The sequence below is a fragment of the Ochotona princeps genome, chromosome 4 (assembly GCF_030435755.1).
Source record: "Ochotona princeps isolate mOchPri1 chromosome 4, mOchPri1.hap1, whole genome shotgun sequence".
NCBI classification, from domain to species: Eukaryota; Metazoa; Chordata; class Mammalia; order Lagomorpha; family Ochotonidae; genus Ochotona; species Ochotona princeps.
The window spans coordinates 1,234,031-1,255,841 of record NC_080835.1 but is presented as its reverse complement, the minus strand read 5'-3'; the positions used below and the strand labels follow the sequence as shown (position 1 = coordinate 1,255,841).

Sequence of the window (21,811 nt, the reverse complement as noted above, 5' to 3'; positions counted from 1 at the left end):
GGCATGGAAACCCCTCTGGCTGGCAACCCGTCCGTGGAGCTCGCTTCCTCCTCCACATGGGCAACCTTGTGCCTCTCCAAGCTCTGGCCAGCCAGGCACCTCAGCCCACACCTCAGTGCCCCCCACCCCGATGCCAGCTCCTGTGCCTGCCACGCACCAGCAGTGGCCACGTCTCACCATTCCTCCCCCTCACAAGGGACCCTGTCCCACCCTGGGAGCCACAGCCCTCCGAGGAGGCCAGGGCCAGGCCCTGGGGACAAGCACGCATGCGCACATACAAGTGCCCTGCTGAGCGTCTGCCACCCCACCCCCATCTGAGCTCATCCCCCGCACCGATCCCCCAAATCACTTCATTATTTCCCGCTCAGAGCAATCAGCCCCACATCTGGCTTTGATTGGCCCGGGCTGAGCAGGCGCTGGAGGCCTGGCGCTGCGACCGCCAGGGACAGCCAGGCCTGGCCCCGCTCCCCTCCCAGCCCTGGCCGCCTCCGCACAGCTGTGGGCCTCACCGACTGGGGGGCCCTACAGGGGGCTCCCCGAGGCTAGACTGTTCACGTGGCGTGGGGGTTGGGGGCAGAGCTGGCCTTCTCAGGCTCCCTCCACTCCAGGGATGGCACCACCTTCACAGAGGGGTCAGGTGGTGAAGATGCTGCCCGCTGCCCTGCACAGGGACTGCCCAGTCCCAGATGGGCGCACTGAGGAGAAAGGAGTCAGATGAGAGGGGAGGAACCGGGCCCCTGTGGGTGCATCTCAGCCTCCGGGGCCACCCGGGTGGGCCCCCGCCCCTCTGGTGGGGACAGCGCAGGGTCATTAGGTCGGCTCACACCTCCGCTTCACAGGAGGGCGGGGTGCATGGGGGGGAGGGTTCCGACAGCCCTGGTGTCTGGATGCAAGGTGCCCACCCCTCCCTGGGACCTCACCAGCTGCTGGGGCCTTCATCCTGATAAATCCCACGGCAGCCACCAACAGTGTGATACCTGATTTGTAGCTCTCATAAAACCCCATGCCTGCTGCCAGGCCCTCATTTCTCGCCATGTGAGAACATGCATGCACGCATGTGTACATGTGGACAAGCATGTGGCTGCACGTGTGGGGGGAGTTTATGTGGTACAAACGTGTGTGCGTGTGTGCAAGTGTGCATGGACAAATAAGGGGCCCTTCCTCTCCAGCAGCGGGGGACAGCGTGTGGCCCCCCAGTCACGTGAATCCCCATGGCTCCCCATGCCTTGGGCCTCGGCTCTGCCTCAGCAGCAGTGGCCTGGGGAGGCCAGCAGGTTTTTAAGACCCAGTGAGCTGATAAGGATGCTGTCCCATGGAGACCACAGCCTGTTCCCCCTGGCCAGACTCCCAGGGCACCTGTGACTCAGTAGTATGGACGGGCGGCTGTGGGAAGTGGCCGTGCCAGGACAAGGTTCTGTGGTTCTTCCCATGTCCCAGACGATGGGCAGCTAAGCAGCTCTGCCAGGGGGCAGCAAGAAGACCAGTGCCAGCGGGAGCATGGTGAGGAATGCCCTCTAGCCTCCAGGAGGGGGCTGCTGATCAGCAAATAGGCTCTTACCCGCCAGCAGGGGCACTGGGAGGGGGCAGCTCCCGGCAGGGGAGGGGTGGTTAATATACCAGATCAAAGGGCTGTGGCAGCACCTGCTCCTGAGGGTCACTGCCCCACGCGGACAGGAGGGGCTGTAGCAGAGAAGACCACCCAGGACACTGCACTGCTCCCTTCTGCTGCCCAGGGTTCCTGGAGGTGGGCAGACACCGCTGCCCTCTGAAAACAATCTGCCCTTGCTCTCAGCGGAGCCCAGAAGCAGGCTTGGTAGAAGCTTCCAGAATGGAGGCAGGGCTGGAGGGCCAGGGTCCTAGTTTCCATCCTGAGCTCGCGTGACGGCGTTGCAAGCGTGAGGCTGTGCCCGAGGCTTGTGTTTGTAGCCGGGTGGAGACAGGCTGGCCTCTCCGCCCCTCACACAGCCACCGCGGGCCAGAGCGTGGGCACTGCAAGCCTGGCCAGGAGGTGGCGCGGCCGGCCCGCCCATGTCCTGATATGCCAGTGGGCACAAGCAGATTGCAGGGCTTCTCCGCGCTCGCTAGCAGCCCCCACCCCATCAGGGCCCTGCTAGGACCCCTGGCAACTCCTTGGGAGCTCAGCAGCCATTGGGGTCCAGTGGGCAATGTCCCTCCGTGCCTCCCACGCCCTCCTGAGGCACCCTGGGCAGGGTGCTGTGTGCAGGCTCCTGGGAGGTGGCAGTGGGGGCAGACACCCCAATTCCAGATGCCCCTCCATGAAGCTGAAGGCAAAAGAATTGAGATCCCAGCACCAGGGGAGCCGGGCAGCCCACCTCGGCGTGCTGGGTCCTGGGGTGACCTGCCTCGTGATGGGGTGTCATGTGCTTTTAGAAGGTGACTCCCAAAAATAAAGCATGGGCTAGTGGCCCCGAAGGATTAGAAGCAGCTGCCACTTCCATGTCTGCCTGTCCTCAGCTCTCCGAACATCCCAGGGGCCCAGCCCCTCGGCTGGGAACCTAACTGGGAAACTATGCGTCCTGGGCCTCGGAGGGCCTTTGGCAGGACACGGCCACTTGTGCTGGGGTGAAGGGAGCTGACAGCTGCTGAGGGCGCGGGGCGGGGGGCTCAGGAATGCCTGCATCAGAAATAGAAGCGGCCGGGCACCAGGTGTCCCGTCACTCACCACAGCCCAGGGAGCACAGCGGCCTCCCAACACTTTTCTGGGGAGTGGGGCAGCAGCCCCGAGGCCCCTCACCGCCCCCCTGGCCCGGCCACAAGGCTGGGAGCCGGCCTGACCCCCACCCTGTGCTTCCTGTGCCCAGCCCCGTTTGAACCGCCGCGTGGCACAACCACCCCACCTCTCCCAGGCACTGCTCGCTGCCTCACCCCTGTCCCCGGCCTGGGGTCCTCTCGGAGGCCAGCAGCGGGGTCAGGACGGAGGGCCAGTGCGGCCTGGGAGCACCCTAACGTGCACAGGGACAGAGCGAGCTGGGGGGCAGGGCGGGGCACCGATGCAGAGAGGACCCCGAGGCAGGTGGCGGGGGGAGCTGAGAGCAGGCGCCATCCTGGCGGGCTCTGGCCGGCACAGGGGCCTGTGCTTGCCCCCGGCTCATAGAACATTCCGTCAAGGGGCTGGGGCCGAGGCGTGAGAGTCCTGGGAGGACACTGGGCGCTATAACGGGCTGTGGGACACATACGGTGCACTGAGTCACCTCGAGGTGTGACTCTCTTCGCCAGGGCAACGCTGGGAGGGGCAGGCAAACAGACCACAACAGAGTAGCCCCGGCCCGGGGCCCAAAGGCCCCCTCAAGGGCTGGGGCTATCAGAGGAGACACCGCAAAGTGGCTTGAAGATGGCCTCCCCGTCAGCCCTGCCCATCCCCCAGGGTGCTGGGGACCTTGGGCCAGCAGCAAGACTGGCCTGGGGTGTGTGAGTCTCTCCCACACCTCAATTCTGGGGCACAACAACAAAAAAAGGAGATTCCTCTTGGGAGGTGGGGGCCCCAGGCTGGCCACCAGGAGAGTGCCAGACAGGGGACCCAGGGGGTCTCCGGGGACCCGGCTGCGGCTCCGCAGCCAGGTGGGGGCAGCCGAGGAGCCCCAAGCCAGGCCACGTCGCCCCTCCACGCGGCACCCAGTCACCACCCCATCCCGGAATGCAGTCCCGTAACTTGGGGTCTGACACACACTTGGGGGCCCTGCAACAGGGAGGCCTCCAGGCTGGGCGTCTTCGGGGGGTCTTTGCTGAATAGGGTCTGGTAGGGGGCAGCCTGGACAGTCGGGCCGGCTGCACTGGGAGAAGCGGAGGCCCGGGCCGAGGGCCTGGAGTTCTTTGTTTGCCCGTCCCTCCTGTGTCCTGGGGGGTGGGGGAAGGGAAGCTGTGTGACCAGCCTGGACCTGGGCCAGCACGCAACCCGCACAGGACGTCGCCAAGTTCCAACCCAGGGTGGCGCTGTGGGACCAGGTGGCAGGTCGCTCGGTGTTGGCCAAGATGGCCTTCCCCTCGGGTTTAGCTGTGTGCAACCTGAGCCCTCCTCAGGCCTAAATCGGGCTGGGGCGGGAGGTGGGGGAAGGTCAGGAAGCTGCGGCATCCTTGGGAACCTGAGCGCAGGGCCCCCACCCCCGCCAGCGTGTAGGAGGGCGCGCAGCGCTGGCCTCCTCCCGCGGGCGCCTGACCCCCGCCCGGGGCCCCCTGCCTCCGCGCTCCCCTCCCCACCCACCCCCGGGGCCGTGTCTTATCTCTGGGAAAGAGATTACCAAGTTTCTGACAGTAAATTTTCATGCTCCGGGTTTTCAGCGCCGAGTTTGAAAAGTATTTCCCCCGCCCCCCACCCCGCCACTCCCCTCCTTTCCCCCGTAACACCTCGGGGGTTGGGGCCGGGGCCGGCGAGGGAGGAAGTGTGGTCTGCTCGCCGCCGAGGGGAGGAGGGGGCGGCTGCGGCTCCGGCCACGCGCCTCCCCTCCCCCAGGCCCCTGCGCCCCGGCCCGGCCACGCACGCGCAGCCGCTGCGCCCCCGCCCCCAGGCCTTTGTTCCGCGCCGGGGTAGGGGGTGGGGGACCCCTCGGTGGGCGCGGTGGTCCTGAGCGCGGGCGGGCGGGGGGTGGGCGGCGGTAATGGGAACGGCCTGCTCTTTGTGTCCGACGTAATTGGAGGGTCCGGCGCTGTTTGCCGGGTCATTTTGATTTGGGGATTTCCAAACATCGGGGCCACCAGAGGTCACCCCGCTGACCCCTGCCTGCCTCATTATGTCACAGGCAGGTTTTGGTGGCACCTGATGAAATCCAGAAGACCCGGGCCGCCGGTGCTGCGGGCGGGTGGGCGGCTGGGGGCAGGGCGAGCAGCCCGCTCCACTCACCCCAGTTCCTCCTGGCGCCCCTGAGGCTCACAACACACAGCCCTGCCAATGCCCGGCCTCCTCCTCCCTGGGCCCTGGCCTGGACACTGCCCCTCCCCCTCCGGACACACTTCCCAGAGGGGAGGGGACGCCCGGGCTGGGTCCAGGCTCAAACCTCTGGCCCCCACCACGTGGTCCACGGCACCACGTCGCCACATCAGACCTGGACCCCCTCCTGGCGCTGCCAGGTCCCGATCCCGCCCCAGTAGAGCGGAGGCCACTCTGCCCCTCCTGAGCCACTTGGGTTCCCCGGGCCAGGGCCCTGTCCTCCTCATCACCTTTCCTGAGGAGGGGAGCGGGTGAACTCAGCTCCAGCCCCTCCCCACACACAGCCCGCCAGCTGTGTCACCAGCCACAGCCCACGGTGTGTGCACAAGTGTAAGGGCCATGGGGTAGGGGCACGGGACAGGACACCTCCCCGGGGGCACCTGCAGGAGCTGGGCAGGGCCGGCCAGCTCAGTCCCCTGCCCAGCAGTGGGTGACCAAGCCAGGGCATTCCCCAGTGCCCTGGAAACAGGAGCTGGGTCAGAGGCGGCGCCATGTTCCTTCCTGTCCCTCCAGGGCCAGCCTGGCCTGCAGGGCCTAATTAGGGGTCAGCAGTTTGTGGAAACTCCACACACAGCAGGCAGCTCCCTGCCAACTGGGGCCGCGGGGAGCCAGCCAAGGCCAGCAGGGCCAGGGGGCACGGCCACCCTGCTGCCCTCCCGCCCCGTCCCTGCCCACTCTGCCCCCTGGGGACGCCTCTGCCTTCCTCCTGCCCTTCCTCTTCCACATCCCAGCCAGGAGCGAGGCGGCCAGAGGCCAGACGTCTCCCCGGAGCTGCGGGCTGGGCAGGAAGGCACCCGGATCTCCATGGCTGGTTCCGGAGAACTCTGGCCGGCAGGAGCTCTCGGGATGGGACCCCCCACCCCGGTTCACGTAAGACCTCTGCGGCCCTGGTGTGGTCGTGGGGTTTTGCTGTCCGCATGTCCCCCCATGCTGCTGCGAGCAGGAATCGCACCACAGGGCCTACTCCAGGCCCAGAGCCTGGTCCTGCCTGGGGCTCCCAGGGCGCTAGGGGCTCCCAGGGCACAGTAACGCATCCCTGAGCGGAGAGCTCAGCTACCCAAAGCCAACCTCCCCTTTGCTCCCGGGGCTCTGGCCCCCGGACTCCATCCCTTGTCCTGGTCCCTGGCCTCCCTGCCACTCCTGCCCCCACCCCCCAACTTTGGCGAAGCTCCTAGGCCGCCATGCTCAGAGCCTGGGTTCACCTTCGGACCTCAGGAGTCGCTATGAGCCGAAGGCACGGGAAGGGCACAGAAAGTTCTAGACGGATAGAGAGGGCAGAAGGAGACAGAGTGAGGAAGATGGTGGTGGTGGTGGTGGTATTTGCAGAAGGGGACCTGAGATGGGGGGACTACCAGGCCTGCAGGGGTCAGCAGCTGGCAGGGGCTGGGCTGGGAAGGGCATGGGCAGAACTATGCCACCATGCTACAGGGACCCTTCATCCCTGGGCAGATCAAGGATGTTGGAGGGTAGCCCTGTGCAGGTGTGGGACGAAGGGGGTTGGGGTACTCTGGGCCCAGGGGTCCAGGCCAGCTGTGGTCTGCCTGGCATCATTGGGGTTTCACCCCAGGCCTATCCCTTTCACCATGATGCCAGCCCTGGCCGGGCACAGTCCCTGGGCCAGTCCCTCAGACCTCCTGAGGGAGGACTCCATCCAAACCGAGGGACGGGGGTACGAGGAAGATGAGTGGATGGGACCCAGGACCCCGGCTGAGGCGCCTGTTGTAGTTGAGACCTCAGTCCCCTGGGCAAATTCTGTTCACCTGGGTCAGAGCTGCCAGCCAAGGAGGCAGCGGGAGGGACACCCCCGGGGAGGCCAGGGTACAAACAGCTGCACTCCATGAGCTTAGCCTGCTGTTGGGGGTGGCCGTGGCATGACCCTCAGCATGGCAGCTTCCCACTGGTGGCCATCTCCACGTAAGGGACCCAGACACCCCACTGCCCTGAGCTGAGGGAGGCAGCACCCCCACCACATGGTTCCGGGGCCCCTGCATCAGGCCCGGAGGTTCTTGGAGGATTGTCTTCACCTGCAGCCTGACGTCTTGGACTGACCTGTGCCCACCTATGTGGTGGCCATGCCAGGCTCCTGCCCGTGGTGGTCTCTGGGTCCCTGCATGGAGCCTTGGGGAGCAGGTTGCTCTCCGGGGCTAGGTCCTCCATCCTAGGCCTGTGTGCTCCACCAGCCGCCGCTGGCGGCCGTCTCCATTCCGGACCCAGACCCATCCTGAGCTGTCTTGCCTCAGGAACCCACAGTGACTGCTCCCCGCAGCAGCGGGCTGGGCAAAGGCCCACGGAGTGGGACACACAGCAGGGCAGCCAGGGATTGGCCACTGCCAGCCACCCGCCCCGGACGGATGCCCGGGTGCCTTTGGGCAGCCTCTCCCTCGGACAAGCTGTCCAGGCCTGGGAACGCCAAGCCAAGGGGATTAAGACGGAAGGACAGAGTCCACTGTTCCCGGGTGTGCTTCCCCATACCCCATGGGGTGTAGCTGTCACAGAGCAGACACTGCCCTCGTGTGTCCCCTGCTCAGGTCGGGCCTGTCCAACCCTGCCCGCCTTAGCTTCACCCAGGGTTCCACCGAAGGCTGCAGGCATGCGACTGGTGCCCTGCGTCCCCGATCCCGGGTCTGGGGAGCTCTGGCCATGGGTAGAGGCCGCTGCTTACATGGCTTGGGTTCTGTTGCTGCTGGGGGCCGGGGGCTTTTAGGGCACCCTGCCAGGCAACGATGACACAGAACTGGGGCCCCTTTCCAGGCGTCTGTTAGAGCTGGGGTCAACTTGACGTCTTAGGGGGCCCCACCCTCCAGCCTATGCTGTTCTGTTGAGCCAGCTCCCAGGCCCTGTAGGCCCTGGACTGGGGCGGTTCATTTCCCCAGGGCGGCCAGGAGGAGAGGGTAGGGGCACTCCCCGGCCTGGGGTGGGCAGCTTCCTTCTCTCACCCCCAAACTCTCAGGGAGGGCCACTTATGGGTAATGAGGTCCAGGTGGCCCTGCCTGCGCCCCCATCCTCCCTGGCCATGGGATGGGCCTCCTGCCGCCAGCAGCTAATGACAACCAGAGGCTGGGAGGTGAGGCCACCTCTGCTGTCAAGGCCTATGAGGCCGGCAGGTGAGTAGCAGGGCAGGGGGAGTATGGCCCTCAGTCTTATTGGGGTCCCGGTGGGGGCAGGGGGGCTGCCTTTTCCCTTATAGAGAGCGGTCTCCACCGTGTGTCCCCACCTAGGCCGAGATGAGCCTCGAAGTGGTTGCAGTGACAAGTCTTGGGTTCATCAGGCAACAAAACGGAGTAGCCTGCTGCCCTGGAAAGGGGAGGACCGCAGTGGGGGTGCTTGCTACCTGGCCGGCTCTCAGGAGCTCTGAGCCGCCAGGGGATGCCCCCTTGCCAGTCTCCGCTCCTGTGTGTACAGGGTAGCTGAGCCACGACCAGGCCACCTGCATGTGCCCCCGACCTGGGGCTCCACACCTCCAAGGGACAGGATGGATGCTATGGTGGATGCCCCTGGGGACACGAGTCAACCTCCAGGACGGTCAGGGTCACTGCTGGGCCTGGCAGGGTGGGTGTACGTGACGGGAACAGCGTGACTCTTTCGTGTTTGCTTACGGAGAGGAGGGGCAGCGGGGGACACTGAGCACAGCAGAGCCCTGGGGCAGCCCGGGCCCAGCAGGAATTAAGGCTCTGGCAGGCAGGTGGGCAGGCTGGTGGAGCTGCCTTGAAGATCTGACGGATAACCAGATAACCGCATCTGGCAGGGAAGGCTGGCTCCGGCCGCGGGCACTTCCACAAACAGCAGCCTGTGATAAGGCGCTCAATTGCGTAATTACAGGCAGAGCTGGGAGAGGCACAGGGGAGGCCTGGGGTCTGGTCTCTGTTCTCATAGCTGCCAGGCAGAAAGCCCCCCCCCCTTATCTGCAGGCCTCCCACCCTCCCACTGCAGGCCAGTCACACGTGATGTGACCACATCGGGCACAGCTGCTGGCCCTGGCTCAAGGGATGTGGCAGACACAGCTGGCAGGGAGGCCACCCGCTGGCAGTGACTCCCTCTAGGAGTCTGGGGTCTTCCTCTTTGGGTTTGGCCAGGTCGCTGGCCGGATGCATGGGTGCCTACACTCAGAGCCAGGAGCTGGACACCCTGGATAGAACCTCTGGCTACAGCTGGGAGTTCCCTCTGCTTCCCAGGCATTCCTGGGGGTAGAGAAGGCTCCCTCCCACCCTGGCAGTCTGGCCTGGTGGCTGTCCGTGACACTCCTGTAATCCAGGCTCTCCCCCTGGTACCTCCCTCCCAGCTGCTGAGCCCGGCCCAGGACAGAGCCTGGATGTGGGCGGCAGCAGCCTTTCCCATAGCAGGGAGGGGGTTGTGGGGGGCAGCGAGGGATTTGAGCAGGAAGCAGCAGCCTGGGAATTTGGAAAATTCGTCCAAATGCCTGAGCCCACGGGAAGAAGGGGAGGAGGATTAGGGGCTGCAGACCACACGGTCCTGGGTGGGCCATGACGGATGGGGCAGCCATGGGGCTCCAGTGAGAGAAGGGGGCCTATGTGCTGGGGCCGGCAGCTGTCCCCATCCATCACCAGAGCCCCTCCACCACACCCCCACGCGCTCTGCAGACGGGACTCCTGTCTATCCAGGGTGGGAGCAGGGGTGGGTGGTGGGCCACAGGGGCTTCCCGTGGGGAGAGGCCCAGCAGCTCTCTGCCCTCTGCCCCTCAGAGCCAAACCCCGTGGGACCGATGGCGGAGGAAGGTTGTCCTCTCCCTGAGGACAGAGTCCTCCCCATCTTCCCACCCCTGCTGACCTGTGAACCCCTCCCCTCCCTTGGTGGTCTGCCCCTCTCTCAGGGGTCACCGGGCGTGCCCATGTCCCGTCCCCACAGGACAAGATGGCCTATATGACTCTGTTAATGGCTATTGATGTCAGGGCCACTACCCAGCAACCCAGCCCAACCCTCCTTGGTGCCCGGGAAGGCCTAACTGGGGCCAGGGCTGTGGTAGGGGTCTCTCTTGGGTCCAAACCGTCCACAACACCTGGAGGCAGTGTCATGGGACAAGCTAGGAGGGCCCTGAGCCAGCCAGCACAGAGCCCCCAGGCCCAGGGACAGGCTCTGCCTCAGCGGGGAAGTGGGGTGTACGTGCGAACAGGATGTGAGGCTGCTGTGTGGCCCTGACCCCCAGCCAGTCCCAGGGACAGGAGGTTTGCACAATGAGCCTCCCCACCCCACCCCACTCTGGGGTCACTGACTTCTGGAGGCACTCTCCGGCAGCCCCCATCAATCTGCCCACCTCCTTGCCAGTCCTTTGCCCCCCTGAGACACTGTCTTACTCTTCTGGAACCTTCTGGGAAGTGTGGCCATGGCCTTGATTTCCACTGTCTAAAGGTGTCTCTGGCACCCGCCATGGCTGAGGGGAGAGTCCTATGGGGCTCCCACCCCCCAGCCCTGGGGAACCCTGCAGGGTCCCTCCTCTGTCCACAGCGCCCCTGGGGCCCCAAGTGCAAGCCAGCCATCCCTCTGTGTGGGGGCCCAGGGGGCGCTGCTGCTGCTGGAGGGAGGCAGTGGGTTCCCAGCCTCCCCCACCCGGACTGGCTTGCAGCAGAGCAAGCCGCGTTGGAAATGCAAGCCACATGCCTGGGAGGTTTCAGCTGAATTCCTCACAAGGGGCTTCCTGGGCCTTTGATGTGCCCGGGCCTGCGGCCTCTGGGGCTTAGTGGCTGGGACACAGGAAGCTGGGGGCAGAGGGGAGGCCTCCCTTGCTCAATCTCCCAGCTCATTCTAGTCTCAGGGCAGCCTCAGGGTCTCAGGGTCACGTCCTGTGGGAGGTGGAAGCAGGGCACAGGATGGGACCCTGGGGAGGAGCTGGTGGGAACCCCATATACCTTGTCTGATTGGCCTGCTGTAGCCCCATGCCCCCACCGTGGGCAAACAGCCCCATGTCCCCACCGTGGGCAAACAGGGGCCTCTTCCAGGAAGCTGCACAGCCCCCCTCCGCCTCCGCTGGGGTCAGAGAACAGGTCAGGGTGGTCTGATGAGAGTGGAGGTGGGGGCTGGGTCAGGGTCCAGGTCAGGTACAGCCCCCAGGAGACAGGCTGATGTCCACCACCCAATCAGAGGGCTCTGGCCACCCTCAGGCTGTGGGGGATGCAAGGAGCAAGGACCACTCGACACGTGGCCAGGGGCTGGCCTCCCAGGAGTCCCCAGGGCAGGGGCCGTGACACACATCAGCAAGTCTGGGGGAACACGAGACCCCCAGGTGGCCGTGGAGGAAGGGCAGGGAGCCAAGGCCAGACAGGAGCCCAGCCTGACTGAGGCGTCCCCGCCCCACCCCCAGCCAGGGCCTCTGCACAGGGCCCGGGAGGGGTGCAGCTGTCGGTCCCGGCACATTCCAGACACAGGCTCTAGCGGTTAGGGGAGGCTGTTTTTCTTAAGAAATGTCATTTGAAAATAAACACCGCTGCCGGCACTGAGCGGCTGGACAGGATTCCCAAGAGGGTGGGGGGAGCCTGGCTGTGGTCACCCAGGTGGCCGGGGGCTCTTCCGGGTGACAGTGCCCTCTAACCTTCCTCGCAGCAGGCTAGGCCATGCCACGCGGCTGGACCAGCGTCCCTCAGGGATGGCTGCACCACCCCATCTGGGCCACCGGGGCCGGGAAAGGCCCTCAGCCTGCAGGACACACCGAGTCCGGTGTGTGTGGGCCCGGTGGGGTTCCCAGCCTGGTTCTCAGAGCCAGCAGTGTCCCTCCTCCTGCTGCACCCACAGCTTGCTTCCTCCTCCTCTGCACCCACAGCTTGCTTCCTGAAGGCCCCTCTATGCCCCGTGGTCCCTGGGACAGAGAACAGCTGAGCCTTCCTACCCCGCTGGCCAGGCACTTCCACCTCCTTCTCCCCTGCTGCACAGCATCCTTTCCCCAGGGTGGACAGTAACCCCCACACTCAGCCTGGGTCCTGGGACCTGGGACCCGGGACCCAGGGTGTGCCCAAGCCGAAATGGTACCCCCTCCACATGCTCCACATGCTCCCAGCCACGCCAGGTGGGAGGGAGGAAGTCTGTGGGCCTGTGCAGTGAGGCCTTCCAGCCCAAGGTCGGGGGGTCACTGCCTGACCTCCCTGGCTGGAGGCTCCCAGGGTGGGGCCAGCCTGCACCCCACCGTGTTGCTGCACCTCCTGGGGCACTCCCCGTCTGGGCTGAGAAAAGACCATGGCCCAGCGCTGAGAGCAGAGCTTAGGGGGTCTCCAAGGGGCCCGACAGGGAAGTGGGGAATGTGGATACCTGAGGCTCCAACACCAGGCCTTGGAATCACAGCTGATTTCATTTTACAGAAAAGACTCTATCTGCAAGAAAGAGAGGTTTCCCATGCAGCGGTTTGTTCCCCAAATGGTCACTACGGTCACGGCTAGGCTGGGCTGAAGCTGGGAGCCAGGCCCTTCATCCCGATCTCCCAAATGGTACAGGGGCCCAAGCCCTTGGCTAGCCTCTGCCAGCCTCTCCCAGGTCCCTCAGGAGGGTGCTGGATTGGAAGACACCCATGTGGCATGTCAGTGCTGGCGGCTGCGACTTATCCGCTGCACCCCACACGGGCCCTAAAATTTTAGCTTTTGCCAGTTGGCTGGCAGTGTGTGGTATCTAAGGGTCTGTTGGCAAAGCTTCGAGGTTTTTTGCCAGCGTGACCCTCCTGGGGCAGCCCCACAACCTCAGTCCCATCCCTGTCCTCAGCCCTGGGGCCGATATGGGGTGGGGTGGCACAGCACTGCCCAGGAGCCACCACTGTGTCCCACCAGCCCCTGCTAATGAGACGGCGTGGAGCTCCTGGTGGTGGGGTTGGCACCAGGAGAAGTTCGGGGCTCTGCAGGACCTGGGCAGGTCTGTGGGGCTGCGGAAGCATTGTGCACAGTCTCAGAGGAGGGAGTGGGCTGTGGTTGTGCAGAGGGGAGCATGAACCCTTGGGAGCCTGGGTCCTGGCCCTGGCCCTGCCTGGGGCTGCCCTCAAGCGCTCTGGCCAGAGAAAGCTGAACTGCTACGCTAGCCTGAGGCCATGTCTGTTGACCTGGGCCATGTCCACCCCACGGCAAGGCTGTGTGTTCAACCTCCAGAGGCCCAGGGAGGACAAGTTGGGGGACACACTCCAGGCCTGAAGCCCTCAAGCCTGGGCTGCTCCGGGGAGGTGGAGTGTCACCCATCTGATGGGGCCCCCTGCTCGGAGCCTCCATGGCCCCATCGGGAGCCCCTCCCCTGTCTGCCCAGCATGCCCCTTCCACTGCCACATCCCCATCTTTGGGCAGGGCGCACAGGGGCTTTTGCCATGGAATGTGCCGCAGACGTGCCTGGGACCTGTACTCTCCTGGGGAGGCTCACAGGGCCATGGGGGTGGAGTGTGCAGCCGCTCTCCACTCTCCTCGTGGCCGGGGAGGGGGAGCTGCAGCCCTGTGGCCCAGCCTTGACCCCTTGCCCCTCAGCCCCCTGCTGGCTCCATGCCTGCTGGGAAAACAGCCTCTTTATCTTCAAGCTTCCCTGAACTGCAAACAGCAGTGTCCCCAGGGGCCGCTCTTGGCACACATGCCCTCTGCCCCAGACGAGGCCGTTCACCCAGAGTGGGGGGCCAAGGGTCAGAGCCCACCCCATGTGTGCGTGGGCAAGGGAGCCTGGGGCTGGGTTTGGCCTGTTGCTGGAACAAACTGGGAAACTGCCCCAAGGTCCCCCTTCTGCTCCCTCCCCGGGAGGGCGTCTCTCCCAGCCCCTAGTTGTGCTGTGCTACCCTCCAGGGCCTAAAGGAGGAGGAGGCAGGACTGGCTGAATCCCGCTTCCCTCCTGCCATACTCCCGCTCCCTGCAGCTGGGGTCCCCCTGCCACAGACAGCCTTCCTTCCCCTGGGACCAGGAAGCTCATCCGACAGGAGCAGTGAATGCCGGCTGTCAGACCCCCTCTCCGCTGTGATCAGGCCGGGAGTCTGGCCTGGGGAGAGTGAGGCTCCTCTGCTGCCCCATTGCCAGTCCCAGCTTGGGGTGGGCAGAGTCCCTGGGGCTCCCACAACCCCCCAGAAGTGCCACAGCCTCCACCTCCACTGACCGTGGCCCATGATAGACAGAGCCTGCTGGGTCCCCGAAACTGCTGGGGCCTACAGAAGCCATGCTGTTCCCCCCGCAGCCCACTGAGCTCTGGGCCACTCCGGCCCCAGGCAGGGTAGCAAGCCTCAACTCTCACGCTCTGGGCCCCGGGAGGTGGTGGAGGGCAAGCCGCCGCTGTGCCAGGAACTTGGATGTGGGTGGAGAGAACATGGCGTCAGGGTGCTACCACCCCCCAGACCCTTAAACAGTGGACCAGTGTGGGCCGGGGTGGGCTGAGGGCCCCCGGCGGGCTCGGGTCCCGCTCCATAAACCCCCACGAGCCAGGAAGACCGCACGGGTGTTGACGTGGTGATGTCACCACGAGCCAATGGGGAGCAGCTGGGGGGCTCTCTGCATCCCCCTGCTGCGCATGTGGCATGTTCCAGATGCCACCTGAATAAACCGGTCTCCCCGGCAGGCGGGCGGCTGGGGCAGGCTGCTCCCCCAGAGCCAGGGCCCCACAAATCGGAGCCCCGACCTCTGAACCCAGACCTGCAGTCGCCCCCTCCCTCCATCCACCAGGTTTGTCTGGTCATTCCTGGGCCACTGTTGCTGCCTTGGGAGGACGGACAGTCCCCTCCCTCGCCCCCCTGCCCTCTCAGGACCCACAGCCCTGCTTTGCCGGCCTGGGAGCCAGCCATGCAGGACGCCCCTGTGTCTGTTCCATGGGGGACTGGGCTGGGCCAGGCCTCCCAACCACCCTTCACCCCTAACCCTAATTTTCTGCTCCAGGAAGTCTCAGGTCCAGGGGCTCCTCACAATTTGTCCTCCTCAAGGAGGCAGATCCCCCTGGAACTATCCTGAGAATCTATGCAGGGCCACGGGGCACCCCGCAGGGGTCTGTGCAGAGACCTCTGCAGGGGTCTGTGCAGAGGCTGCGGCCCCACTGTCCTGGGCTCTGGCATGGCATGACATTGGCTCTAGGCAGAGGGTGGGGAGCCGGCCCCCCCCCTTGGCGCCCGCTGCCCGATTGTGCCCCAGCCAGGTGTGGGGAGACAGCGCTGGGGGCTCTCGCAGGAGCACACTGTCGGCCTTCTGTGCCCTCACCCTCCCCGCCGCCCCCCAGTGCCAGTTTCCAGGAAGCAGCAGGGCCTGGAGAGCAGGCCCCTTCCCAGCAGGCCCTGCAGGTGGGCTTCCTGCAAAGAGGCCCCCTGGCCAGCCCTGGCGCAGGGCCAACAGTGTCACCAGGAGAGGGAAGTGAGGGGGTTGGGAAGGCAGGGGAAAGGCAGGGGTGGAGAAGAGACAGGGCCAGACCTTCCCCGCCCCAACACATGCGTCCTTCCAAAGCCCACTGTCCCTTCCTCGGGCTCAAATGCTGGCATTGCATCTGCCCCCGACAGCAAGATGGGGTCCCCTGGTTGGCCGGAGGGGTGAGGGAGAGGGCCAACCCAAGCCTGTTTGAAGACTTCCCAGGGTAGATTGTGGTCACCCCTCAAGTGTCACCTTTGCTCCTTCAAGGGATTTCATTTCTTTTGTGGTGTGACCAATGTCCCACCCCAGCCACCACTCAGTGGCAGCCAGAAACGCCCACGCCCAGACTCAGGGGTCCGCTCTGTGGGGGTTCCCCGCCCCCGACATGGCCTGGGGCACAACCACACGCGCTGGGCATGCTGGCTGCACACGGCCCCCCGGGGAGGAGCTCACACATGGAGACACACAGGGGACACACACGGCCCTCCCACAAGGGAGCACCCCATATATAACAGTAACTAGTATGAAGGCAGTGGGGGGTAGCACAGCGACTCAGCAGTTCCCACGGGGGGGCCTCATGGGCGGCGGGCGCCGCTGCCCCAGCCGCGCCCAGCTCCACGCTTTCCCAGGTCTCAGGCTCCTGGGAGGCAGCGGCGCCCCTCCCCCATGCTGCAAGCTGGGTCTGGGAGTGAAATTCAAGCCCTGTTCGTTTCTCACAACTGGCTCCGCTGGGCCTTTCGAAATTGCCTTTGGGTGGGGGCCGAGCCTGTCCCACGGCGGCTCTAAGCCCCCTCCCTGAAAAGCCAAGGTGGGGTTGGGCCAAAGCTAAACACATTCCAACCAGGGGCTAGGGGCTTGGAAGGGCTTGGCCAGGCGGGGAGTGGGGGTGGGTGTGGGGGGCTGGCCTGATCTGCCATGGCCACCCAGGCCCTGCACCTCGGCCAGACCTGGAGGGGCGGCGCATCCCTGGCCATGCAAAGGTGACCAGTGGCGGATACTTCTAGCTGTAGGCTCCTTTCCAGAGTCCCCAGCTCAGCTCTGTGTTTCCCCAGCCTCACCGTGGGCTCCCCTGAACACAGCTTTGGGAGACAGCCTTCCCAGGGTGTGGTCCCACCCAGGGTGGAACCGGGGAGCCCTTGGGGGCCTCAGGCGTCACTCCCCACCGGTATGTGCTTGGCTCCCCCAAGGCGGAAGGCCCCAGAGTGACAGGGTGCAATGGTGGATGTGACTCGAGTCCCAGCAGGCCCCAGGCGGCCCAGGTGACGGGAGGCCAGGGCCACGCGCAGACCTGCCCGCCCTTCCGCGGCCCTCCCCAACCTCCTCCCACCCTCAGCTTCCCACGCCCTCCACCCCCCAGGCTCTCGGCTTTTATCGGCTCTGCACCAGGGTCGGATGTTTATAATAAAGTCCCTTTACAGTCCCAGCTCTTGACACCTAATACATGGTCCTGGGGTGAGGAGGGGGTGGTGGCCAGGCCTCCCCTCCCCTGCCCTGCCCTGGGTCTCTGCTTTGCTTCCAGTGCAGGCCTGTAGGGGCTGCAGCGCATCGGTGGAAGGGGGCGTGCGAGGGTCCTCAGGAGGGCCCTGCTTGCCAGCGGCAGGGGGGAGAGTCCCCCACAGCTAAGGGCCCCGGTTGGGGGTGTCACACGGTGTCTACAAGGGCCTAAGAGGCAGACCCCCAGTCTCTGAGTCCTCGCTCCTACCTCCTATGGAGATGCTCAAAGTCCACGTGGCGGCTACACTTGCAACCCACAACCAGACTCCAGTGAGGATCCCTACCCCCTTGCTTCCACAGCTCATCTCTGCTCTCCTCTGACCTGCACACCCTCAGCCCCGTCACCCCCTCCTGGTCCTCACCTCCTTTCCATCTCCCCATTTGCACACCCCACTGTACCCATCTCCATTTATTTGGTCCCCAACTCTTGCAGCACAGATCAGAGGAAAGGGATCCACATAGACACATCCCAGAGCCAGGGGTCCCTGCACAGAGGGGAGAAAGGGTCTGGTGGGCTCAGCCCAGAGCCGGGGGTCACTGCACAGAAGGGAGTGAGGGTCCGCGTGGGCTCAGCCCAGAGCCGGGGGTCACTGCACAGAGGGGAGTGAGGGTCTGATGGGCTCAGCCCAGAGCCGGGGGTCACTGCACAGAGGGGAGTGAGGGTCCGCGTGGGCTCAGCCCAGAGCCGGGGGTCACTGCACAGAGGGGAGAGAGGGTCTGGTGGGCTCAGCCCAGAGCTGGGGGTCCCTGCAGAGGGGAGTGAGGGTCCGCGTGGGCTCAGCCCAGAGCCGGGGGTCGCTGCAGAGTGGGGGACACGGGGATCCTGCACTGATGTGAGGGGAGGGTCCACGTGGCCTAAGCTCAGGGCTGGGTGTCCCTGCACAGAGTGGGGTGTCCCTGCACAGAGGTGAGGGAGGGTCCGCGTGGGCTCAGCCCAGAGCTGGGGGTCACTGCACAGAGGTGAGGGAGGGTCTGGTGGGCTCAGCTCAGAGCCCGGGGTGCCTGCACAGAGGGGAGTGAGGGTCTGGTGGGCTCAGCCCAGAACCAGGGGTCACTGCACAGAGGGGAGTGAGGGTCCGCGTGGGCTCAGCCCAGAGCCGGGGGTCGCTGCAGAGTGGGGGGCACGGGGATCCTGCACTGATGTGAGGGGAGGGTCCACGTGGCCTAAGCTCAGGGCTGGGTGTCCCTGCACAGAGTGGGGTGTCCCTGCACAGAGGTGAGGGAGGGTCCGCGTGGGCTCAGCCCAGAGCTGGGGGTCACTGCACAGAGGTGAGGGAGGGTCTGGTGGGCTCAGCCCAGAACCAGGGGTCACTGCACAGAGGGGAGTGAGGGTCCGCGTGGGCTCAGGCCAGAGCGGGGGGTCGCTACAGAGTGGGGGGCACGGGGATCCTGCACAGATGTGAGGGGAGGGTCCACGTGGCCTAAGCTCAGGGCTGGGTGTCCCTGCACAGAGTGGGGTGTCCCTGCACAGAGGTGAGGGAGGGTCTGGTGGGCTCAGCCCAGAGCTGGGGGCACCCTGCACAGAGCTGGGTGTGGGGTAGACCACATGGACATACCCCCAGGGCTGAACTGAGTAGCTGGCTAGCAGGGAGGGGAGCACAGAGGTCAGGTGATATTCTTCGTGTGGCTTGGTGAGCGTGTCCCCCGTTTTTGCCACCATGACATGACTCTAGACCCTAGGTTAGGCCTGGGCAGCTGGGACCACCCGAGCCCCAATTCAACTCATCCCAGAGTCCTCCCCGTGGGGCCTGGTGTTCCCCCAGCCCCTATCCCTCCTGCCCCTCCCATCCCACCACACCCCACGCAGCCAAATAAGACACGGGACTCAGGGGTCCCTGAGACCAAATACTGAAACCATGTTTATTGATGAGTCCAGGGCTCCCTGGGGGGCCCTGGGGGGGAGGGGCACAGGGCGAGAGGGGCCTAGTGATGTTTGCAAGGCCGCTCGGCTGGGCGGGAGTACACAGACAAGGTGAGGGTGGGGATGAGGCCTCAGGCACACGACAGCCAGCTCCTGGGACCCCGGCAGAGTTGGGCGGATAGGCAGGCGCCAGGGCTGTGCGGAGCTGGCCAAGGGGCTTGCACACGTGCCTGAGGGACCCAGGGCTGCAGCCGCTCCAAACCAGTGCCGACGACTTAGTGCAAAATGTGGGGGAATGGGGGTGGAGTCGGGGCCGCCTGGCGTCTCTCAGGCTATGGAAGAGCAGTCACTCAGAGAAAGGAAGAAATTGAAGACGCAAAAGGGGAGGTGGTGGGGTGCCCCCCCGCGGGCCCAGCTCCGGGGGTCTCCCGGCTGCCGCGGGGGGAGCATGGGAATGGCCGTGAAGATGGAGTCGCCAGGGGCGGGGGTGTGGCGGGACGGCTGCTGTGGCTGTGGGTGTGGTCTTCCTCCTTCAGCGTCACCTGTGGGAAGAGTCCCAAGGGTTAGAATGGCGGCGGGGGGGGGGGGCGGGGGAGGGCCTTTGGGGGTGGGGAGGGCGGTGCCCACCTTGGGAGCTGACTTTGATTGAGTTAGGCAGTGTCAGAGTTCCAGAGGCTAAGAATTCTTGAGTCACAACAAGACGGACTTGAACAAGTCCCCGGGTTCAAGGGCCCAGACGTGAGCTGGGCAGCGACGTCTCTGCGGTTGGGGGTGGGAGTGGCAGTCACGGAGTGTTCTGTGTGCCCCTGCACCCCCAGGGGCGACAGAAGGGCTCCTCACCTTTACTTCTGGGAATTCCAAGGGTCCAGAGAGTGGTAATAGTAGTGATGGGTGTGGTTATATGCATGTCAGCTCCTTGGCAGCCGTGAAGGGACAGATCCATGTCTGGGGACAGCCGCCCCGGTGCCTACAAGGATGTTCTGAGGGACACAGGGGGCAGGGATTAGCCGGGCAGCAGGGCGGGGCCCTGGCCACCTGGAAATGGGCCAGCCGTCATGGCTCACCTGGAAGTCTGGACGGCCAGCCTTTCTTGTCCTCACCGTCACACCGGACCATATCATGTCCCTCAGCTCGTTCGTGCTGGCGTCCAGACCTTCGATGGTGACGGCTGGCACGCCTCCCCCGCTGGAGACCCGGCTGTGGGGAGAACAGAAGGGCGGGTGGCTGGAGAAGGTGCTGGGTGGGCAGAAACGGGCGGGCCAGGTGTGGGCGGGAGAGGCACTTACCCTGGTCCCCACTGCAAGCGCCGAGGGTGCCGATCTCGCTCCATCGCAGCCCATCAGGCCCACCTTGGCCACGGGCTCAGGAAGCCAGCGCCCCAGTAGGCTTGCTCTTGCCCCGGCCTGTGCCCACCTCCCTCCTGAAAAACTCACTCACACCACCTCACCCGCCTCGCCCTGTCTGTTCTCGCCCGTGTCCTTGACTCCCCTGGGTACTTGCTGTCTGCCATGCCAATCCCAGGGGCTGGGTGGTGAGGGCCAGCCCCTGGGGTGCAGTGCCACGTGGCAGCAAAGTGCCCGAGGGTTCCCGTTGCAGCCTCCTTGCTGCGCTATCTCTGGGGAGTCCCCGGCCACTGCTGCCCCTGAAGACGCCCCGCTAGAATCCTGGGCACTGCCTTTCTCTTCCCGTTCTCCAGCCCTCAATGCTCCGGCCAAGAGCATGGTCAGCCCTTGGCCGGAGCCATTCCTGTGCCTGCTTCTAAGTGAATTACGGTGGGTGGGATGTGGTGGCAACTGGGGACCCTTCTGTCTGTGCCCTGTCTGAGCCGGACCTGCACTGTCCCCACACCTGTTGGAGCCCACGGTGTCCTCCCTGTACCTTGCTGGCAGCCCTCCACCTGCTCCGCCCTGTCCTTTCTTAGTGTCTCTTCCTCCTGGGATGGACCCAGCCTTGCTCCGTCTCGGCTCCCCCCGAGAGATGTCACCTTTGCTCGCTGCCTTGCCTTCATTCTGCTCTGCCAGAAGGCTGTCACTTCTCCTCACCGGCCCTCGGCGCCCCAGGCTGCCTTCCGGCGGCCCGGGGAGACGAGGCCCGAGGAGGGAAGGGACTCACCTGGCTGGCAGAGCACCGTCCACACCTGCCCGGGCTGCCAGCTACCCCTTGGCTGCCCAGGTCTCCAGCTCAGACCCCTGCCGAACAGCTCCCTCTCGTCCGACCAGCTGCCACGTCCTGTAACCAAAAGTGACCGGGATGAATGTCTGGCACCCCCCTTCCCGCCGCGCCCGGGCCCATCACTGTCCTCTGCGGCCACCCCTACCCGGGCTGACTTTCCACCCGCCAGACCCCAGACGGCCAAGGTGCTCCTTGGCCCCCACGACTCTCCTCCTGCTCCCCATCTTCCCCAGTTCCCCACCCCCACCCCCCGTTAACCCCCCCACCCGTACCACCCCCCTCCCACACCCTGCTCCGCTGCTTCTAGCCCGGGCTTTTTCTAACTGGAGTGGCCCCGCCCAGAATTCCCGCCCCTGCCCAGCCAACCAATCAGAGTGGGATCATGTGGAGGGGGGCCACAGGGCCCACCTCCACCCTGGACTGTTCCAGCGCACGTCTCTCTCACCCCACACCCCTCCCTTGGCGTCCCTCACACAGGACCTGGCATTGTCCCCAACCTCCCCCTGGTGGGTTGAGAACAGCCCCTTGTGAGGCCGAGCTGGTGTTGTGCGCACCTGGCTCCCCCTCCCATTAAGGACGCAGGCTAAGGCTCCGCAAGGACTCTGGGAAGGAACTTAGCTGGGTGACTGAGAAAGCGTGGTCGCTCCAGGGTAAATGGGGTCCACAGGGTCCTGTGTGGAGCTGGGGAGAGGAAAAGCGAGGGCTACCCCAGTCTGTAGGGGTGCGGGGACCCCAGGTTGCACCCGCAATGCATCAGGTTGGCAGAGCTTACTCTGACGCTCCTAGATTCCACAGACTCCCCATGGCTGATCGGGTTGTCCAGGTCCCCACACTACCCCTCTGCACTTCTGTGTCTCTAACATGGCTGGTGGCGATGCTCCCTGCTCGGTCACCTGCCGGGGATGACCGAGGGTTGGGGCTACGGTGAAGTCCAGGCAGCCGTGCCTAGCTTTGGGATGGGCTGTAGCAAGCATGATGCGAAAGCACCAGTGACCACGGCGGGGACTGCGGGGCTAACAGACACAGCCTCCAGCGATGGTGCGCGGCTCCTATTGGAGACGGCAGGAT

General features: G+C 65.2%; 1 protein-coding gene and 1 long non-coding RNA gene across 2 annotated transcripts in view; one reads left to right on the top strand and one right to left on the bottom strand.

Annotated features, from left to right (window-relative positions):
• Window positions 1-21,811, top strand: part of MRPL23 (mitochondrial ribosomal protein L23) — a 262,071-nt gene that overhangs the window by 6,575 nt on the left and 233,685 nt on the right. The gene's annotated exons all lie outside the window — the stretch shown is intronic.
• LOC131480152 (uncharacterized) lies at window positions 18,543-20,976 on the bottom strand. The gene is made up of 5 exons (XR_009245268.1): window positions 19,858-20,976; window positions 19,636-19,768; window positions 19,412-19,551; window positions 19,199-19,328; window positions 18,543-19,113 (listed from the first exon to the last, which is right to left on the bottom strand). It is a non-coding gene; the product is annotated as an uncharacterized LOC131480152 (long non-coding RNA).